Genomic DNA, 9,160 nt, shown 5'->3' with positions numbered 1-9,160 from the left:
TTTTTGGGTTCATCACCGGGGATTATTTGATTTGTGAAAAGTATTGATCACAATTTCGTGCACCACGGCTCCTTACACATGAAGAAGACACTTGAGGAGGCCGATGAACTCTTTGAAATGGTGGCTAATAATCAATACTTATACTCATATGAGAATACCTTAGTAATAGGGGAAGTTAAGGAAAAGTCTACTGAAGACGCCGTCCTTGGCCAGACTGAATCCTTAGCCCAACAGCTGAACCTACTCACACAACAAGTGCAATGCTTGCAGAGTTCTGCCAACAACACTCCTTCTTAATCCCCAAAACCCAACAATGAATCCGACCTAGCTTCCATGCTTGTAGAAGTTACAAAAGGCCAATAACACTTATTACAGGAAGCACAATTGAGCCAGACCAAATAGTAGATATCTGAACAAATAAGAGAAGAATACCAGGAAATTTTCACTTTTCCCAGTAATATAGTGCTTACCCCAAGGGAGGAGTGCAAGACCATCACCTTAATAAGTGATTAAGTGGCAAGTTCAAAGGCACAAATTACTAAGAAGAAAAACAAAAAGAGATGCCAGAGAGCAAAATTACATTGAAAATGAACTCCACTAAGGAAGTTGAACGCCCAGGAAGGGGTAGAATGGAAGTCGAACACCCAGGAGGGGGCAGATTGGAAGTAGAATGCCAAGGAGGGAGCAGAGTTGACGTTGAACACCCAGAGAGGGAGCAATAGACATCAATTCAAAAGACGTTCACCCCAGGCACCCTGACAACCCTTTTCCAGTCACTCTGGACACTCATCCTACAGTGCCCAAGGCCCCAGAGTACCAAGCCAATTGGCCATACCCTCAGCGACTTCAAAGATCCATCACTCTTCCCAGTAACAGTGCCTACCCTAAGAGAAGAGTACAAGGCCATCACAGTGGATGCTGAATCCGAACCAAAGGAGGGAGTACAAGTTGCTGAAGGGTCAGAGGAGAAAAGAGTTACAGAAAAGGCTGAGGTTACGCTGTCACATGCCCCTTCTATGATATCTATTCAAGAGCTTAAAGCACCACACCCTCAGTAGCCCCAAAAGAAAACCAAGTACGAGCACTACTCACAGTTTTTAGAAGTCTTTAAGAAGCTACAAATCAATATTCCTTTTGCTGAGGTTTTGAATCAAAGGCCTCTCTCTATTGGAAGAAACCTCATTGATGCTGAGAGAGGCAAATTGGTGCTGTGGTTCCATAAGGATTGGATAATTTTCAAGGTTTTTAAACCTCCACTACCCCCTAACAAAGGAGGTACTTGCATGCAGAGTACAATGTTGAAGCCTCCTGCCTTGGTGGAAACTCATGCAGTTCCTCCAGATATCAAACCTAGGTTTGGTGTTGGGCAGTCATTACCCACCATAGAGGAAGGTTCCAAGAGGAAGATGCCTTGGGAATGGAGAAACAAAAAGATCCCTACTGAAGGCTTCTCACTAGGGATGAGGGCGGTATTCACTGCAAGCCCAATCTTGTCTCATACTGTGAATAGGATCCTGTCTCTTGAACATATTGAGCTGATCCATGTGAGCACAAGAAAACAGCTTGATGAGCGAATATTATACGCTTTTTGCCATCATTTTCAAATAGTTTTTAGCATGTTTTATTTGAGTTTTATTATATTTTGATAGGTTTTTGTGAAAAATTCACATTTTTGGATTCTACTTTGAGTTTATGTGATTTTATGCAATTTCAGGTATTTTTTAGCTAAAATTGAGGAGTTGGAGCAGAAGTCTGATTCAGAGACAGAGAAAGTGTTGCAGATGCTGTTAGGATTTGACCTCCTTGCACTCGAAAGAGCTTTTCTGGAGTTACAGAAGTCCAAATGGAGCATTTTCAATGACTATAGAAAGCTAACATCTAGGTCTTTCCAGAAATATATAATAGTTCATACTTTGCTTCAGAATTGAAGGCCCATAACTGGCGTTCAACGCCAGCCATCTACCCCAGTCCAGGTGTCCAACGCCCATAGAGGAGTGGCCAGCGTCCAACACCTATAAAGGTGTCCCTAGCCAGCCTTCAACACCGAAGGAGCATCCTAGCACGTGGAGACCACTAAAGCTCAGCCCAGGCATTAGTTTAGTATTTAAAGTAGAAGTTCACTCTTTGTTAGGGACTTTTGACACTTTATAGGTTTTCATTGTATTCTCTATCAATATGAGTTTCTAAACCTCCTAGGTTGAGGCTAGGAGCTCTGTTGAGTTTTATGGATTAATAAAAGTACTAGTGTTCTATTCTCAATTCGTATTTGATTCTATTTTAAGATGTATCTTCATTCTTCATCCTTATGAATATGTGATGTAGAAGAATTTATTGTGTACGGTTCGGAATCGATCAAAAATAAGAATCAATTCGTTAGTAGCATAGTCCAAACCAACAACAAACTCTCGTAATCAAATAATAAATTCAATACAAAATAAACCAAGAGTATTTAAATCTCGGGTCGTTCTTCCTATGGACGCAATTGAAGTGTTACTTCCTTGGTTGTTAAGGCAACAAGGGGTTTTCAAGCAAGAGATTAAAGATTAAAAGAACTGAGAAATCAAAGAACTAAGGAATGAGTAAAATTGTGAATTAATGCATAAAAGAGACCTTGACTTGGGAGTGAAGATCCAAGGAGTCCCATCATTGCCGTAACCACAACTATGGTAATTGTCATGAGTCAATCTCACCTAGTCAACCCCAACCATCGAGGAGTAAGTCAAGCAAGCATAATTGACCTTAATCCATAAGTCCTAACCAACTTATCAAACTAGTTGAAAAAAGGCTAGCGTCAATGGAAACAAGAGTCAACTAACTACCCAAGAATTACCACTAAATGTTGGACATTATGACTCTAGTATCCTAGGAACTCAAACCACAAGCCAAGGTGTGAAAATCTACTCAAATTCTAAAGTTGGTATTTTCACAAACACCTTGTGTGCATAAAAATAAAGTATGAAAAATTGCAAGGAAAATGAAGAACTATAACCAACTATCAACAAAACCAAATATAAACAAGTAATCAAGCATAAAGAAAGCATAAAACACTAAATTCATCAATCAAAACTTCAAGAACTCAAAACTGTAAATATATACAAAGCACTTGAACCAAGAGGAATGGAAAATAAAGACCATGTAATTAAAAAGGAAATTGAGAGTACTTACAATTAAAGAAGTAAAATCCAAAAGAAAAGCTTGCTATAAAATGCTACAATTGAAATTGCATAAACCCTAAGAGAGGAATGCTACACTACACTACTCCTATAGAGATGATTTTGGATTTTGATTGGTTGTCAAAGAACCAAGTGTTGTTGGATTTCTTCGAGTGGCTGATTTGATTTATGCCTGAAGGAAATGGAGGAGCAATTGTAGCTGAGGGTTATATATTCTTAGTTGCGAATGCGTCGGGCGATGAGAAAACGTTAGACCAAATTCCTGTAGTTAAGGAGTTTCCCAAAGTGTTTCCTGAAGATATTCTCGAATTTCCTCCTCAAAGGGAGATTGAATTTTCAATAAAATTGGTGCCGAGAGAAGGTCCAGTTTCAATTGCCCCCTATAGGATGGCTCCGATAAAGTTGGCTGAACTTAAGACTCAGTTGGAAGAGATTTTGAATAAGAGGTTCATTCGACTGAGTGTGTCTCAGTAGGGAATGGCAGTTTTATTGGTGAAAAAGAAAGATAGAGGAATGCGACTTTGTGTAGACTATTGATAGTTGAACAAAGTGACGGTGAAGAACAAGTACCCATTTTCGAAAATTAACGACTTAATAGATTAGTTGCAAGGGGATGGAGCGTTCTCAAAAATCTATCTGAGGTCAGGTTATCACCAAATAAGCGTGAAGGAGGAGGATATTCTGAAAACTATGTTCAGAACACGCTATGGTCACTATGAATATGCGGTGATGTCCTTTGGGTTGACGAATGTGCCTGCTGTGTTCATGGATTACATGGACAAAGTATTTTATCCCTTTTTGGATAAGTTTGTGGTGGCATTCATAGATGATATCCTGGTCTATTTAAAGATGATGAAGGAGCATGAAGAGCATCTAAGGATAGTGTTGCAAATTCTGAAGGAGAGGAAGATTTATGCAAAGTTGTCGAAGTGTGAATTTCGGAAAGAGGATGTAAAGTTCTTAGGTCATGATGTAAGTAGAAGAGGAATAACAGTGGATCCTTTGAAGATTGAAGTAGTGATGGAATAGGAAAGACCGACATCAGTGACTGAGATTAAGAATTTCTTGGGATTAGCTGGATACTACCGAAGATTCATTCATGAATTTTTGAAATCACGTTGCCGATGAAAAATGTAACTCAGAAAGATACGCCATTTGAATGGACATCCGAATGCGAGGAAAGTTTTCAGACTTTGAAGGAGAAATTAATTTTAGAGCCAATTTTAATCTTACCCGAACCACATGAACCTTTTGATGTTTATTGCGATGCCTCGTTGAAAGGCTTGGGTTATGTGTTAATGTATCACAGAAATGTGGTAGCTTATCTTCATGTTAGCTAAGACGAAATGAGGTGAATTATACAACTGATGACTTCGAATTGGAGGCGGCTGCGTTTGCGTTGAAGATTTGGAGGCACTATTTGTACGGTGTCTTTTTTTATCACAAGAGTCTCAAGTACATCTTTGATAAGAAAGAGTGAATATGCACCAAAGGAGATGGATGAAGTTACGGAAGGATTACGACTTTGAACTGAGTTATCACCTCAAGAAGGCTAATGTTGTAGCAGATGCCTTGAGTAGAAAGTCATTGACGGTGGCATGGATGAAGATCAAAGAGGATGAGTTGGTAAATGAATCTGCAGAACTTAAGTTGGGTATTGAGGAAGTACACAGAGAGGCTTGTTTGAATCAACTGCACATCTTAGGTATTTTCAAGACCGAGATTCAGAGGACCCAATAGGATGAGCAAGAACTTCAGAGAATGTTACAACGAATTGGAAAGGAAAGGGAAGGAGAGATCACCAAGGATGGAAAAGGTATATGGTGATATAAGAGGATGATTTGTGTACCAAATGTTGGGAGTTTAAGACAAGAATTATTAGCAGAAGTGCATAACAATGGATTCTCTATTTTTCCTAGAACCACGAAAATATACCATGATTTAAAGAAGATGTTCTGGTGGCTTGGGATAAAGGAGGATGTAGCTACACTTTTGTCCAAGTGTCTAACTTGTCAGAAAGTGAAGTTAGAGCATCAGAGACTGTCGAGAATTTTACAACCTCTTGAGATTCCTCAGTAGAAGGGGGAAGGTATTGCTATAAATTTTGTAATGGGTTTGCCAAGGAATCGAGCCGGATTTGATGTAGTTTGGGTGATTGTGGATCGATTTACCAAGTCTGCTCACTTTCTACCTATCAAGTGAACTATTCATTGGAGGAATTGGCAAGACTGTATATCAAAGAGATAGTAAGGTTGCACGGTGTGCCAACAATGATAGTGTCAGATTGAGATTCCCGATTCACATCAAAGTTTTGGAGAGATTTTTAGAAAGCTTTCGATACAAGACTATGTCACATCACCGCATATCACCCATTAAACTGATGGTCAGTCAGCGAGGACTATTCAGATGCTGGAGGATATGCTAAGGGTGTGGGTATTAGATTAGCTGGGAAGTTGGGATTGTTACATGCCATTGGTGGAGTTTGCATACAACAACAGTTTTCATGCGGGCATTGGGATGGCTCTGTATGAGGCTTTGTAAGTGGTACGCGAAATTAGAACTCGCATAACTTCACCGACAAGTACACCAGGTCGTCTATGTAATACCTCAGGTGAGTGAGGATCGATACCACGAGGATTGTCGGATTTAGCAAGCAATCGCTATCTTGATGGACTTAGTCAGGCAAATAGTAAAAGGAGGTTCTTGGTGTAAACGCAGAAAGCAGTGAAATAAGAAAAGCAAGTAAAGATTTGTGTAAAATCAATATATAGAAAATAGTTAAGGTCTCAGAGATGTTTATCTTTCCAGATTAATACTTCTTCCTAACTATTTTAACAATGAATGATTCATTCTATTGCAAATTGTAAGTGATTAAACCCTAATTCCTTAGCAATTCAATCTCCTCTGATTCTCATCAAATGCCAGGGTCAGTGGTCATTAATTTTGAACGAGGGTGAAGCTCAATATTCTAGTTTATACCATAAAGACCTTAATCACCCCAAATCCTGGCTGAACAGATGTTTCCATGTCCCCAACGAGTTGTGGATTAGCCGTCTAGGAGGTGTATTCTCATGCTTCGGTCCCTGTTATTCCTTCCAAGACTCACCAGAACTCATTTAGAAAAAGGGTCATACTTCCATTCTACCTAGTTTCATTTAGATTAAAAACGAAAGCACACCTTAGAATTGAATCAAACATATATTAAAATAGAAAAGTAATAATATTAATCCATAGAAATAAATAGAGCTCCTAACCTTAATCAGGAGGTTTAGTTGCTCATAACAGTGGATGAACTTCCACTTCATTGCCAAGCATAATGTAGTGGATCATTACAACTCTCCTCACGGTGACCTCAGAGCGGTTGCTAGTGGGGGAGGATAGAGCGCTGAATGAACTCCAGCCATCTTCTAGCAACTGGCTTGAGATCATTCCTTCTCACTTAGAATGGTTGACCCTTTTTGTTATTTTTGCATTGTGCTCCGGGAAGACCTATGTCCTTGAGGACTTGATCTAGCCTTGGATCATCTTGTACTCTCCTATTAAAAGAGTTAGGGTCATCCTTTAATGGGGGTAGCTTGAAGATTTCCCTCACTTTTTCCATTTCGAACTGCAGGGTCTTCCCTCGGACCATGGTGCACCATAGATTGAACTCGGGGTGTTCTTTCTTTTGTTTGTTCGTCATCCGTAGATCTGCATAAAATTCTTGGACCTTTAGAGCTCCAACTTTAGTTATGGGGTTGGCCCGAACTTTTTGACCCCTAATTTGAATCTGCTCTTGAATTTTTGGGTATTCATAAGCTTTTAGTTTGAATTTTACTTCCGAAATTACTGTCTTCTTGCTTACTACATTGTAGTAATGTTTCTCATGAAGCTTGGTGTAAAACCGGTGAAGCTCGTATTTCATTTCTCTTTCTTGAGGATGATCCTCTAACCCTTGGTGCCATGAAAAGTGAAAAAGTGGAGCATCCCCAACACCAAACTTAGAAAGTTTACTCGTCCTTGAACAAAGAAGGGGGAGAAAAGAAAGAGATAGGAAGCAAGGTGAGAAGAAAATAAGAGGTGAGGGAGGATGACATGAAGAGATATGAATGAAATAAAAAAGATATGATATGAAAAGATATGAATGAAATAAGAAAGATAGGATATGGTTGAATAGTCAAATTGTTGTTGAATCCATCCATCTCTCAATGATGAATGCTAGTTTTGGCGTTGAATGCAAAGACTCCCTGGTATTTTTTTTCGGTGTTCAACGCCAAGAATGGGCATTGAACTCCCTGTGGGGACCAGAAATTGGTAGGAAACTGCTCCCATTTGGACGTTTAATAACCAATCATGCACTCCCTTCTGACGCTGAACGCCAGATCTGGCATTCAATGCCAACAAGGGACATCCTCCAGGGTGGTATGTTCTCCCGCTATGTGTTTCTGTTTTTGTTCCAACTGTTGTACATGATCACAAACGTTAGAAAAATGAGGAAAATTTGAAAATAAACAGAAAATTCCATCATATGAAATCGAACTCAAATAACTAAAACGAAACAAAAGAAAAGAGAATGTAAACTATAGGATTCGTATGGCTGGGTTGGCTCCCAACAAGTGCTTCTTTATTGTCATTAGCTTCATATCCACTGTTGTCATGTCAGTAAGAGAGTGGATTTCCCTTGTTCAATCTCATCTCCTAGGTAGTGCTTTATTCTCTAGCCATTGACTATGAATCTGTTGTCTGAATATCTGTTCTGTAGCTCCACATGACAATAGGGTAACACTCCCATGACTACAAAAGGGTCCATTCCATCGTGACTTGAGCTTCTCAAGAAAGAGCTTGAGCCTAGAATTGAAAAGTAAAACCTTTTGGCCAGGCTTGAAGACTCTGAAAGCTATCTTTCTATCATGCCATTTCTTTGCCTTTTCCTTATAAACTTTGGCGTTCTCATAGGCAATACATTGGAATTCATCCAATTCATTCAGTTGGAGCAATCTTTTCTCTCCTGCAGCCTTGGCATTAAAGTTTAGGAATCTCGTTTCCCAGTTTGCTCTATGCTCAACTCCACTGGCAGATGACATGCTTTACCATAGACTAGTTGATAAGGAGACATTCCTATAGGTGTCTTGAAAGCTGTCCTGTATGCCTAAAGAGCATCATCTATGATCTTCACCCAGTCTCTCCTGGAGGTGCTCACTGTTTTCTCCAAAATCTTTTTGAGTTCCCTGTTTGAAACCTCAACTTGTCCACTAGTCTGTGGGTGATAAGAGGTGGCTACCTTATGACGGACTCCATACCTCTACAGAATTGAGTCCAGCTGTTTATTGCAGAAGTGGCTGCCCCCATCACTTATCAGTGTCCTTGGGACACCAAACCTGCTAAAATGTATTTCTTTAGGAATTACAACACGACTCGGGTGTCATTGGTGGATGACGCCATCACCTCAACCCATTTAGACACATAGTCCACCACGATGTATGTGTTTGAGTATGAGGGTGGAAAAGGTCCCCATGAAGTCTATTCTGCATACGTCAAACAATTCAATCTCCAGGATTCTTTGCTATGGAATTTTGTGATTATGAGGAAGGTTTCCTGCTCTTTGGCACTTATAATAGTTTCTTACAAACTCCCGGGCGTCTCGGAAGAGGGTTGGTCAGTAGAATCCGCTCTACAAGACCTTGGTCGCTGTTCTCTCCCTTCCAAAATGTTCTCCATACTCATAACTATGACAATGCCGGAGAATCTTTTGGGATTCCTCCTCTAAGACACAATGCCTGATCATCCTGTCTGAGCATCTCTTAAAGAGATATGGCTCATCCTACAAGTAGTGCTTAGTATCAAGCAAAAGTTTTCTGACTTGTTGTTTAGTGTACTCCTTGGGGATGAACCTCATGGCCTTGTAGTTTACAATGTCTACAAACTATAGTGCCCTTTGGATTACAAAGAGGTGCTCATCTAGAAAGTTCTCGGTCACAACATCTTTAGGGGTAGCATCCCTTCCTTTG

The sequence above is a fragment of the Arachis duranensis genome, chromosome 9 (genome assembly GCF_000817695.3).
Source record: "Arachis duranensis cultivar V14167 chromosome 9, aradu.V14167.gnm2.J7QH, whole genome shotgun sequence".
Classification (NCBI taxonomy): domain Eukaryota; kingdom Viridiplantae; phylum Streptophyta; class Magnoliopsida; order Fabales; family Fabaceae; genus Arachis; species Arachis duranensis.
Note: the sequence above shows the minus strand (reverse complement) of the source record.